The sequence below is a fragment of the Eubalaena glacialis genome, chromosome 11 (assembly GCF_028564815.1).
Source record: "Eubalaena glacialis isolate mEubGla1 chromosome 11, mEubGla1.1.hap2.+ XY, whole genome shotgun sequence".
NCBI classification, from domain to species: Eukaryota; Metazoa; Chordata; class Mammalia; order Artiodactyla; family Balaenidae; genus Eubalaena; species Eubalaena glacialis.
This window is the reverse complement of record NC_083726.1, coordinates 57,610,555-57,624,421: the sequence shown is the minus strand read 5'-3', so window position 1 is coordinate 57,624,421 and position 13,867 is coordinate 57,610,555. Positions and strand designations below refer to the sequence as shown.

Here is a 13,867-nt window from a genome sequence, read left to right as displayed (position 1 = left end):
CACTTAGCATAATGCAAATATCAAATCTAAGTAATATTACATTTTCTTTTCTCATGCAAATTATGTCAAATCAATTTGCTTTACTTATGTAACTTTATTTCTGAAATACTATTTCCTAAATATGTACATATTTTGCATATGATAATACCACCTTTCATTTTTGTTAAGTTTTACAATTTAGAAATCAATTCCATTTATTATAGCATCTGGTTGACTCTTCTTAATAATCAAATCAAGTTTTTTATTTACAAAGAAAGTAAAATTTAAACATATTTGTGTCTTTGCCAAAGTAGTGCATTAGTAAAGTGCCCAACTAGGCCTATATCCAGTTATTCAGATGCCTAGTATCTGAAATACTAATTTCAGACATTGTATTGCTTTTTTAACACATTTTTTATTTTATGTATTAAAAATCAAACTTGATATGATAACATATGTCCACAGAAATATTTTTATTTAAATATTCATAGAAGTATTTAAATAATAAAAATAATCCAAATATCCTTCAACATGTGAATTGATAAAAAATAATTGTGGCATTTCCACACAATACAATACTAACCAACACGGAAAGAAAGAACTACTGATGCATACACACAACTACATGGATGAATTAAAGATAAGTATGCAGAATAAAAGAAGCCAAATAAAAAAGAATACATATGATGTCATTCTATTTATATACCATTTTAGAGTACGGAAAACCAACTGGTCTATGATGATAAAAACCAGATTAGCAATTGCCTGGGCTTCAGGGAGGACTGAATAAAAATGGCATGAGGGAACTTTCTGGGATGATGGAAATGCTCTATATCTTGATTAGAGTGGTGATTAAATGGATACAATAATTTGTCAGAATTCACCAAACTGTACACTTAAAATGCATGCATTTTAATGTAACTTATATGTCAATAAAGTTTATTTAAAATAAAATAAAGCTGGTATATTGACAGAGAAATCCACAATTGTTGTTTGAAGTCTTTGGCATCATGAAAGAAAGCTCATTCTCCTTCATAAAGGCTTCCGAGGAAAAAACTCTACATGTCTTTTTTGAAACATGTTTCTGAATCTCTGGATAACCCTTCAACTCAATACTGTAACTAGGATAGTCTATTCCAGTTCAGATTGAAAAAAAGTACGAGGAATATCATTCAAGAAAACTAATATCCCAATATTTATACTCTGATTTGTACATACGTGCAAACATAATTATGGGGTGGGTGTAATCATAGCATTAGTATCATAATAAGTATGAAAATTAAAGAAATAGTGTATAGTCTGCTTGAGAGAACCACTACTTACATCCAAAAAGCTTATCACAGTGCCTATCATGTAATAGTTGCTTAATAAATACGTCTAATGAATAAAACTCATGAAGATTGAATTCCATGACTCAGGACATGCATTGAGAAATGAAATTCTGGTGAATCAAGGAAAAAAAATACAAAATCAATAAACTTCAGGTGACCACCTACATTGCTAGGCTCCACCACAAACCACAGGGCTGGATTTGAAACCTACATCACATTTCATATAACAAATCTTATACAGATTATTTCTTGGGAAAAAATTTATAACAAGTGATAATTCAAGATCACAATCAACAAACTCCCAGAAAAATGAACCAACATTAAGAAATCAATTAGAATTATACAGCAAAACACCACAAAACAAATAAGCAGTTTGAGTCAATGCCTGGCAGATGGAAATCAGCAGAAGAGCCTCTGAATGGAAGACAAAATGGCAAAATGGCTCTAACTTTAGGCAAATAAAACAAAGTAAGGGCAGTTGAAAATCTAGCTTACTGAGAAGCAGGTAGCTGAGAGTATTTTAGCCTGAAACTATCTTGTGACCTATGAGGCATTATGTAAATGCAAACAATGACTAACCCTTCAAGGACAGTCCAGGCACAGGGCAAGTTACACCAGGTTACAAGTTAAGCAGGTAACTTTATGGTCGCATTCTTATGCATCTTGATCAAAACTACTCTCCAAAGTATTTACAGTAAACAGTTATTTTTGGTTAATTAGGAAAAAAACCCTCACCATACATAAATATTTTCTTCATTTGTTAACAGTATGCATAATATCTGTAAATCTTTGTGCCCTTGAAGAGCTTGAAAGTACCAGGGAGTTCTAAAAAGTGAAGCTAAAGTTAATAGACCCACCTAAGACCACATGTACAGGAAAAGGCACTGAAACCTAGGTTCCTTGGTACCATATTCATTCATCATTCATTCATTTGATAAAATTCATTAAATATTAAATGCTTATAAGCCATTATTTACAAGACCCTGCTAGGAAAGTTTATAGTTTATTGTAAAAATTTTTAATCCAAGTTTTTAATTTTATATGCTTTCAGAATAATTAACAGATTCAGATGAAGGCATCTATAATTAGGTTTATAATTAGAATTCATTAAGCTTACTTTATGGATAACATTAAATAAATTGTAAAATTAGAAAAATACCAGTGGACAGGACTTTAAATGCAGAATCCACTGAGAGATTTTTGGAGCCTCAAGAGTCATTTCTTTTGACAAAAGACCTCTCTGGGCTCTTGTATAGTTATTGAAAGGCACCCCATACAACCATGTCCAACATGATTGTTTTCCCTTTTTTTATTCTTTAAAAACTGAGACTAGGTTTGCATTCTCCACAATTCTATGGGAGGCTTCCATAGAAGAGATTTCCAAAGTAGCTGACACGGATGCACTCAAGATATAAATCGAGAAGCAGTGGAGTGATGTCTTTCATATTTTGTATATTGTATGAAACCAGGTCAGAGCAATCATATTCACAGCTGCTAGCCAGCTACAATCTCAGTCACAGTACGCTGCCACTAGATGCTGGATGGCAGGTGCACGTTCATTTTCACTCAGGCTGAGGGGAATACTGGGACATTTGGTCTTTTGTCCTTAGTTAAAACCAATCTATTGTGTGTAGTTAACACACACACACATACCCCTGCTTTGGTCTCACAGAGTCTTGCCAAGAAAAGGCTGTTATATGTTAAGTTGGGGTTGTGAGGATATGTATTTTTAGCCTTGACTTAAGAACACATTACAGCATTCTTGTAAGCTCAATGTTTCATTGGCTTGTTATGCCATTATGATTTATAATCTTATTAAATAACATCTTGTATTGGTCAGAATAGGCTAGGCTATGTTCTCATGACAAATTCTGAAATCTCAGTGGCTAAACACAATAACGGTTTCTTGCTCATACAGAGTCCAGTGTAAGACAAGCAGCCTTTCTTTATCTTTTAGTGACTCCATATTATAGTGACTCCATATGAAACATGAGGCTATTAGAGCAGGGAAAGGTGGGGAGAAAGGAGAATTACTGGTTCTTAATGCCCTTCAGCCAGAAATAACGTAAGTTGCTTTCATTCATACTCTATTAGTTAGAACTTGTCACATGGCCCCAATATAACTGTAAGAGAAGCCAGGAAATGTAGTGACATGCAGATCATGGATACTATTAGTGCCAACAGCCTCTACTACATATCTGTTGCAAAAAACTCACACTGCCGTCTCTTTCCTCCCTTGGGCAAACATTATTGATTACCTTATATCTACAGGAATTTGTGCTGGATGCTGGAAGATTACAGGGAGGAGTAAAAGGTCATCACTCCCCTCCAACAGCCTAAAAGATAGGGGAGACAAAAGAATTACAATATTGCCATACTGTGAAGCAGGAGAAAATCCCCCAAATAGAGGCATACACCATGTACTATAGGAACATGGGAATTAATTCTTATTGAAGGAATCCTTGAAATGCTACAGAGGTGATGACATTTATGCTGGGCCTTGAAGGACATGTTTAATACAGAAAAGAGGGTGGGGAATGAGAAAAGACATGGCATGGCTGAGGAATGAAGGGGCAGAGAAACTGGAAATGAGGCTGTGGGTGTGTAATATAAGTTTGGGTTTTATTAATTTGTATGTTATGTATGTATTCACTAGTTCACTTATTTATGGAACAAGAGTTGCTGGAATATTTAGTACATTGCTATCTTTTGTTTCTCCCATTGTTATTTCACCTATGAGTAGAAATCAAGGCAGAAATTTTACCATAAAAATTTCAAGTTCTGATCATATTATTTGCTTTTCCCCTAAATTGTATTTTTTTCCTCAATTTCTGAAGAATATTAAGACTGCAAGTCATAAGAGAAATTGACTGGATTTATTCCCACCTAATTCTCTTTTCAGATTCCTTTCTAAGCCAAGCAAATATTTACATAGCATGCCTAGCCATAGCAACAAGGCAATTTAGAAATGAACACCCAAATACTAATACTGGGGCAGTAGATAAATTGGATCCAGAGTTTTAATTGTTGGAAAAACAAGACTTAAAAAGAAAACTTGCTACAGTTCTGATATAATACTATGGGTAGTGATGTTTAGGAGTTTGTAAATAGGTTAAATAGGCCAAGAATATGAGGCTGTGAAAAATACAGGACAAAAAGGAAATATAGGACAAAAAAGAAAAATCAAAGAGAAGGAAAAGGGAGAGTAGGGTCAAAATTCAGGAAATATATGGTCTTTCTCCTTCTTTCTGTTCTTTGAAGTAAAATAAAAATGATGTACGAATGGGAAAAATGTCAGTAGCGAACACTCAAGAACATGACTTTGAAGCGTGTATCTTAATGTTGTTTCTTTTTAAAATTTAGCATTCTTTTTTGTAATGAAAATGAAGCATTTATAGTCACTGCTAGACATTCCATCATTATCAAATGTCTTATTATATCTTATACAAGTGTCAATTTACAGATTTCTTCCTTAATATAAGTCTAAAGTTCTTCCTGGAGTTTCTGTCTTAGTTCCTTAGTTTCCAAACTACCCCACTCTCTGTAATACTGTCTTCCAAACTTTCTGATGTTACTAATAATGGCCACCATTTATTCATCTCATATTATCTACTATCAACTTCACATATATCATTTCACCTAAATCTTCTGACAGCAATAAAAAGTTGATATTATTACTATTTTGTAACTGCAGAAACTAAAATTCAAGCCTACAGACTAGCTGTGGCAGAAGTAAGGCAATGTGAATTCAGCCAAATACTTAATTTGTTTCCAAATTTGTAAAATGTGAATAATCTGCCAGCTACAAATGGGCACTTGCCACCTACCTCTACAAGATTGAATCATGAGCTGCTTGCTGCAGCTGCTGACCTTCAACACCCCCTGAAAGGAGTTCAGGGTGGAGATCAGGAATGAGGTACTCTGTGCTCTGGGAAAAACTGGCAGAACAGGCCTTCAGATAGCTATTTTCAGGAGAAGATTTTATGAGCCTGATTTTTGCATCTCCTCATATCTAGAAAAGCACTAAAATCTTTCATGGTGACGTCTGCTCCTCATGACTAGCAGTAACTTTCAGGAGACTAGCAGAAACCTTCTGCAAAAAATATGTGCTTGATTGCATGTACCCCACCTTCACCAAAATCACATATATACTGACCTTCCCCCCTGCCTCTTTGGAGCGCTTTCTCCGAGCTTTCTGAAACGCTGTTTCCTGGGCTATAGACTTCATTTTGCCCCAAATAAAACAACTCACAGCTCTCATGTTGTGCATTTTTTCCAGTCAACAAATCTAATACGGCTACTGTATTAATTGAGATAATCCATATAAGTACTTAGAACAGTGCCTGACAATGATAAGCACTTAATAAATAGTAATTATAATGATTATTATTACCAGATTGCCATTTTGATTCTTTGTCCCTTGGACTTCAAAATTCCACTTATTTCAACTAAATTATCTTGGCTTTTTAGAAATGATTTAATTTCTAGAACAAACAAGAAAAGCTTCTAAGAAGTTATATTTTTATCTAAGATTAATGCAACATTTTATCTTTCTCACTTTTTTGGAGCAGGAAAGGGGGGGTGGGTCAGTTAAATGGACAGAAAAGCTGGAATATGAATTCTCAAATCTAAGCCCCCCTTTTTTCCTCCTGGATTGTTTCTTTTCCTCTAAGTAGTACTTCAACTTTAAAAACCTTAGAGGAACCAATGTAAATGTTCATTTCCAGCCCTTCTTCTTTCCAACTTCCCCCAAAACAGGTTCTAGACAGGGGGGAAATATAAAGGTAGAAGAAATCAAACCAAGACTGGTATTACCATTATCCCTAGCACTATGTATTGTCAAATAACTAAATCCTATTTTGAAGAATTAAATAATTTGAGAAACTAAAACTGAATCATTTGTAAGTGACCTTCTTTCACCTCTTTCCTATTTTCAAGTTCTTGCACTACTCCTCTACCCCCGGGGGGGGTAAATGTTATTTTTCCCTTAGTGTGAGGGATTTGGTTGGCAAGCCTAATCTCCAACACTGCAGTCGTCCCTCCTGCCTCCCTGCCCCGGGCCCCCCCAAAGACCTCCACTGAAAAAAGGCCCAGCACTTTGCCTGCCAGCTCACGAGACTCTTCTCTTCTCCCTGCCTTCGCCCAGGTTCCTCTCCTTTTGCATGGCTTTCCTCACCCCTAGGTTGCACCACTCCCTGCGGTATCTAAACAGAGCTACCACACACCTGGCTCCTAGGCTAGGCGCCAAAGTACTTCGGGTAAAGCGTGCCCCAACTGATCTGGAGCAACAGTTCTACCAGCCTTGCGGCTTTCTCTCAGGGTCAAAACTAAAATCTGAAGTGGAGCGCCGCGAGCCACAGAGAAAGCGTTTACAGCGTTGACAGTGGCCTGGAGCATGCTCAGTCCGCCTGGAGTCACTGGGCGGCGGCCGGCCACCACTCGCGGCCCCCGGACTCAGGCAAAGCCGCGGGCGCTTGCGGCCAACCTCCTCCTCCTCCTCCCCGTCCCCCCCGCCCCTCCGCCTCCCCCCGCGGAGCGGCGCGCGCTCCCGGGCATCCACAAGGGAGCTCAGCCGCCTCGCCTGCCCTCCCCGCCGCCTCCACCTCCTCCTCTTCCACCTCCTCCGGCTGCGGCGGGCGAGAACTCGTCCGGGGACATAAATAAATAAATAATTCCATTCACCCGGTGACAGCGTGGCGAACCGGCGGCGGCCGCCTAGGGACGGATCGCTGCAGAGCCCACCCTGTGCCGGAGACCAGGTAAAGTAAGTTACACCCCGGGAGGAAAGGAGCAGAGGACGGGGCGCCGGCGGTAGAGGAAGGCGAGCGCGCATCCGTCACCCGAGCTGCCCGGGGAACCGCACGCGTGTATGTGAATAATGGCCAACCTGTGACACGCACGCCAAAGCCGTGAGCCGGCGAGCCCTTATATAGACAAAATTCCCCCAGGCGGCTGCCGGAGGAGAGTTCGCGTCACACGAGCGCGGACCTCAGCCGGGTGCAGCCTCGGGGCGCGCGCGCGTGCGTCGGAGAGGGGGGCCAGAGGGGGGCCAGAGGGGTCCGGGGCGGAGAGCGCTCCGCGCGCCCGCGTGCTTCCGGCCAGGCGACGGCAACGCTCCGAGCTTCTGCACAGAGGCTCTGCCGGCGCGGTGCTCCCCCCCGTTCCTTGCCCCACGAGTCCCCCCGGCAGGTTCCCGCCTGGCGTGTCCCGCTTGCGCTTCTCAGCAGCATCCCGCCCCGGGCCCGCCAGCACCCTGGGGTGGCCTCGGCCGCAGGAGCTGGGGATGGGGTGGTGGTGAGAGTGTGTGTAGGGAGCATCTTCTCTTTTAGCAGATGGTGGGGGCTCGGAGAGGCTGGAAGGAGAGGACGAAATACCGGGGGGGGGGTCGAGTTTTGTTCTTTCTCGGTCCCCAGGTAGAGTGGCGGGGGCGAGGCCAGTCGGGGGCAGAAAAGGAGTGTGACTTGACGGGGGCGGAGGTGGGCCTGCGCCTCCCGGGCTCACGCTGGGTTTCCTGCGTGAGCTGCTGCGCCGCGCTGGGGGTGCCAGGCCCGGCCAGGTAGCGCGGGAGGCTGGCGAGGCTCCTGTTTCGGGCGGATGCTGCTTGGCAGCTGCTGCCTCCACCCCCATTTTCTCCCTTACTTCCGCGAAACGGATTGCAGACTGCCTTGGCAGGGGCGGTTGTGACCAAGGCCGCTTTCCGGGCAGGGCTGGAGAGGGAATTTTGTGGTCGACGTCAGGGATGTTAAAATTACACACACACACACACACACACACACACACACACACACACACGAGAGGAAATGTGCGGTTTCTCTCTGCCTCTCCCTCCTGAAGTAGTTCTGAGTGGGGTAGTAGTTCGAAAGCTAATATTTCGTGTCTTTCTCCTTTCTTGGGTCTGTTAAGGGACGCAGCAGAGGAGTAAAACCACGCGCAGTGATGAGGGTGATGTGAAAAAGCCTGGAAACAGTGGGCACTAGGTGCCCTTTACTGGCACCCCATGCTTTATGACTAAATCCAAACTGGGAACTCGGGAGGGCTGCAAACTTTCAGCAGACACGTTGGCTTGAATGTGCTGTGTCATTGAAACCTCAAGAACTACGTGTGCATTTGGGGGAGAGTGGCTGAAAAATGAGAGCTGGGTGGTGGCTGCAGAGAATGATGATTGAACAAGGTGACCCTTATTTGGCCCTGGTGAGGCAATCCTAGCGCCACTTTATGCTTCTGACCACATTGCATTTGAAGCAGTCTAAGTCAGCCGGCCTGAATGATCTCAGTAAAAGGGGAGGATTACCTTAAGCAACTCAGTGTGTTGCGTAACAATTCATAAAGTCGGAAATTAGTTTTTGCAAAATTCATAGCAACAGTTTGCAATTAAGTACTGCTCGCCCCACCCCCGCCTGGACTGTTTTAATAATGGTCAGCGATCTGAAATTTTAACACCTTTTCCCCAATGTCCTAGTTAGTTCACCTTCCTTTAAATGCTCAGTTTATTTCTAGACATGCATTTACTCTTCTATAATATCTGGCTGATATCTTTGGCCTTGAGCCCTCCTGAAGGGAAAGAGGGCAAAGAGACTTAAAGAAATATACTTTATCCAGAGTTATATTCCTGGTTCATGGATCTAAAGTAAAAGAAGTCTCCTGCAATTGCTTTTCATTCTGTATTCATTTATCAAACATGTTTTTGAGACATTCACATGGAAAAAGGTAATTAACTTTAGAGTTAGGCCTAGATTTCAAGCTCGGTTCTGCACTTTTGTAAGGCTGAGTAATTATTTAACAATCTCACCCTCAGTTTTTCTTATTCGTAAAATGGGATTCGTGGTATCTACCCTGAAGTGCTATGGTGAGGAATAAAGTATACGGAAAACACCTAATAAATAAACTAGCTATTTCTGAACCCCTAAAATCACCCCAGACACTGTACTGTGGTTCCCAAGATGAAGGAGGTTGGAATTCTGCTCTCCAAAAACTCAACGTCTAGTCATCTAGGATAATCTTCCTCCTGTCCTCTTTGCCATCAGTCAGTTTCCTCTCAGTGGAAGAAGCATATATCTCAAATAATTTGAAAGGGATGTAGCAATTTCAAGAAATTAAGATGTGCTAAAAGGCAAATTTGAGAAGGGTACCTTGCCTCAGAAACCTGTGTGTTCAGCCCCATCCATTTGCCCATTGAGAGTGACCCAGTATAAACAGGTAATGGAGGATTTTCTCTTGTTATGAGGGCAGGACATCCCTTCCCCAAAGAAGGTCTTTGCTAATGAATTGATTTCCAGTTTTTTGAGAGACTGAGCAGCAAGTTTTTTCTGCACTTTGGACAGACTAATCCACTCACTCTGAGAAGCCCAAGAGTATAGTAACTATAACAACATCTCTGTAATGCTACCATGTTCTGGGCACTGTGCTACCACTGTCTATTAACTCCTTTTATCTCCTTAACAATCCTAGGAGGTAGGTCTGTCAATATCCACATTTATAGAAGAGCAATTGAGGTACAGAGAGTTAAGAAATTTGCTCAATTTGCACAGCTGGCAAGTGGCTGAGATGGGGCAAGCACCCAGGCAGGCTGTCTGATTTTAACCACTAAGTAGTACGGCTTATGCTGCACGAAGCTGAACGAGGGCAGGGACTTTGTCTGTCGTGTTCTCTCTTCTCAGTGCAGTGCCTGGCAGGTGATAGTCCTGAACAACTGATTATAGAAAAAATGAAGCAAGGAGGGACGGGAGGAGAAACAAACAAGGGAAGAGTGAGCCTCCTTTCCTGCCTACAACTCTAAATCTGGCAGGGAATCCCTCATGGACTCTGCCTGGGGGGCAGGATAGTTGAGGATCTTTTGAAGAGTTGTTTGCCTTGTCCCGCATTATTTATTCTGTGTGAGCACATGCATAGAAATAATTCATGGTAGCTAGTGTCAGGTATTAAATATTTGGCGTTAAGGCTACTAGGTTGTTTTAAGGTTCACTGGCTTGTTTTTCTTAACAGATTTTTGGGAACCTTTTGAAGAACCAAGTTTCTCAATAGATGGCATGATAGTGCTGGATTGCATAATAAGCCACTGAATGGACTCTCATTGTCTGAGAGGTCATCCTTGTTTGTCCGAGGCTTTCTCAACTATTTGGATCAAAGTGTGCAGGAAATGTGTTGGGAAACGACTGCACACTAAGTCTCAGTGAGTAATAGAATTTTTTTTTAACTGACGGAGCAAGCTTCATTTTCTCAGTTGGTCCCTTAAATGGTGAATCCAGGGTCCTAATCTACCTACTTGGAAGATCCAGTAGTTTTTATTAATCTTTATTGAAATCCCAAATAAGTTCTTGAAAATTTTACGGGGCATTTGGGTGACAACTACAAAATGCTGGTGTAAAGATATTTTTGTTAAAAATTTTGTACACTTAGGATAGCCCCACAAAAAATGACATACTGTGTGGTTCAGATATCTGAACTGGTGATTACTGTTTGGTAATATTTGGCATTAAAACAGAAATTTTCAATGGAAAATATCTAGTATGGGTGGTAACACAGAGAAATATTTGTTTAAATAAATCAAGATCTGTACAAAATGTTGGTATTTTTAAAAAGCAGTTAAATTAAACATTGGCTGTTTCCTCACCTAATAGCACAATGAAATGTATTCTTATTAATCATGCACACCCCTAAACAGATTCTGATTAGAGCTAATACGTAGAAGAGTTATAAATTATAAGCAGCTGCCCTACTAAATAATTTACTTGAAGACCTATTTCTTTTGGAACTAGATTAGATATGAAAAAACAGTAAAACTAAAAGGCATGCATTTGCTTGAAGAGTTTCTAAGGGATGAACTGTATTAATGATATTTGCCTGTTTTTGAAATTGATTCTCCAAAATTTCAGAATCTGAAGTTCTATCAGTTTTTCTCAAATATACAAAAGGTGCATTCAGTGATAAACAGCATTATGTGACAGTGTTTCTCAACAGGTGACACTATTAGCATTTTGGGCAGGGCTCCTCTACATGGATTAGGAATGCCTCTTTTATTGCAGGACATTTAGTGTGTATGGCCCCTGTCCTCCATATGCTGATAGATTCCCCTCAGTCATAATTACTGAAAATGTCCCCTGAAATACCGTTTGGAAGAATAGTACTAGACGTGATTGAAAACTATTGGCCAATCAGATCAAATTGAGAATGTTTAAGGAAATTATCCTTGAAATGAGTGTACCTTCCAATAAGAAATTCTTTTGTTTTTTCTTCAAAGGATAAAAAGAGTAATCTCCTGTGAAACTACTTTGATTTAAAGGAGTGAGTTCTTCCCTGTAAAGTATATTAAGTATTAATATTTCAGAATCAGGTTATAATTGGCCTCTGAGGGTCCAAATCTTCGTTCGCTTCACACTGTCAACAGCCTTTGGTAATGTTGGCACCTGCTGCTTCTTAAACTCTTCTCTTGACTTCTGCGTGCTCTTTGTGCTGTTCTTACTTCTCTGACTGCTCATTGGTGGCTTCTTCTTCGGCTTTCCTTTCATCTCCTACTCACTCAAGTATGTGTTCCTCAATTTCCGTTTGAGTTCTTCTCTTACCTGTATTTGATCCATTGGCAAAGCTCATCCTCTCTTGGCCTGTGTTTTGACCTCAGTAGGAGTAACGCCCAAGTCATTATCTTCAGCCCTGACTTTCACATAGCTCTGGGCAGCCCTTTCCAAGTACCTGCTGGACAGCTTACCTCTTCTGTGCTTCTGACACGGCTAACACCCTGTGGTCTCTTCTGAACACTGTCTTCCTTCCTTCTGTTGCCCCTGTTGCTTTTATTGGTATTAACATTCTAGTCTAGAAGCTTTTGAGACCCTCAACACCCCCAGCCTTACGTCTTACAGTCAGTTGCTAAGACCTGACATCCAAAATGCTTCTTTCACCAGTTTCCTCTTTTCTGATGCTGCCACAGAGTTCAGGCACGTTTGACATACTACCTAGAATCATGTCCTAGTCTCTTAGCAGGTCTCCTCATTTCTGGTCTCTCACTGTACTAGTGAATTCTGTACATACCATGAGATACTCTTGCTGAAATACACCTCCTTTTCCTATTTGTTAATAACACTTTGTGACTCCCATTACCTAGGTCTAAGGACCAACGTTTCAATCTCTGTAATGACAAAAAGTTTTTCCAGGCTCTTCTCCCACTGCCACCGTCCTCGAGTCAAATTGAACTGTCCCCTGTGCCTCATTTATCTTCATTGTATTTCCTGACACCACACCTTTGGTCTTGCTGTTCTTTCATCTTAAAATGCTCTAACCTCCTGCTGTTTTTCATGTCTAGCTTCAACCTTCAAAGCTGAGCTTAAACACCACATTCAGATTTCCTCTGAAGCCCCTGGATAGGTAGAAGAAGCTTTTCTAAAATTTCAGTTACATTGCATCGTGATCTGTCTTGTGTGTTTTAAACATTGTATTATAGTTGCATATAGATTTGTACATCTTTGGTTTCTCTATATACTACAAATTTCTGTATGTTGGGAATAATAACATATCCATATTTACATATCCTTTAGCACTTTGGTGGATTACGGAGTTACATGGGACTTAGAGGACATTGGTTTCTGCTTTTCTTTATTGTTTCTTCAGCATTTTCAGTATACCACCATCTATTTTTATTTTAAGTATGTTCACTGAGGCAGCCTGTTCTTTTATAGACAGCTCCAGTTGTGACTGCATTCTTCTTGCTTCTACCTAGGACCCTTACTCAGCTTTCCAGGGCCACACAAAATAAATCTTTTTCTGGGTTGATTGAGAGCCTGTACATATGTGGTGACAGCTCACATTCTTGCATTTTCTCTATGAATTTAACATATTCCGTTTTTCTACCTGTTCTTTACAGGACCTGGTGAAGCTATTTTTTAAGGCCATTGTGTTTCTGGAAGCATTCAAGTTTAGGAAAGTCCATATATGTACAAAATAGTTCAAGGATGAAAATGGTTGCTTATGAATATAAATGTTTGAACCCTTGTTCATGAGCCCATTGGTCATCAATATTATCTCTTTTCAGATGAAGTCAGAAGGTAGGAAGTAAAGGCATATAGAGGGATCCACCTTTGGAAGAACCCACTGTTACCTCAGGGCTGAACATTTTCTTTCCATGGCCCTCAGTGTAGTGAATGAATGAATAAACCACCGAAAGGAAGGAAAGAAGGAAAATTCACTTTAAATTTTGGTTACAATTAGATATTAGCCCCTCAGTTAAATTATTTGCCTTTGTAGATTAATGCTGTAAGAGGTAAAGCACCTAAGATGCTGTGTGTGTGTGTGTGTGAGTGTGTGTGTAATAAGTGAGTTTAGAGACCAAAGATGTGGCTATTAGGTAAAGCTATAGAGATCACTTTGAGGAAAAATAGCTTGCCTTTATCAAACACTTCTATGTGTCAGGCATCATTTTACATATTCATTTTACACATTTTAACTCATTTAATCCTCCAAACCTTATGAGGAAGCATTGTTTTGACCCTCATTTTACAGGTGAGGGAATTAGGGCAAGAGGTTAAGTATCTTGCCCAAGCTGTGTACATCTTGTCAGTGGAGGGATCTGG

General features: G+C 40.7%; 1 protein-coding gene across 10 annotated transcripts in view; it reads left to right on the top strand.

Moving 5' to 3' along the window:
* The first annotated feature begins 6,833 nt into the window (after nucleotides 1-6,833).
* SLC16A7 (solute carrier family 16 member 7) overlaps nucleotides 6,834-13,867 on the top strand; it is a 166,441-nt gene continuing 159,407 nt past the window's right edge. For 3 of the 10 annotated variants that reach the window (XM_061204300.1, XM_061204292.1, XM_061204295.1), the window contains exons 1-2: nucleotides 6,834-7,069; nucleotides 10,293-10,479. The gene's annotated coding sequence lies outside the window, so the exon portion shown is untranslated. The other 7 variants (XM_061204301.1, XM_061204293.1, XM_061204294.1 and 4 more) reach the window with 6 other exon arrangements.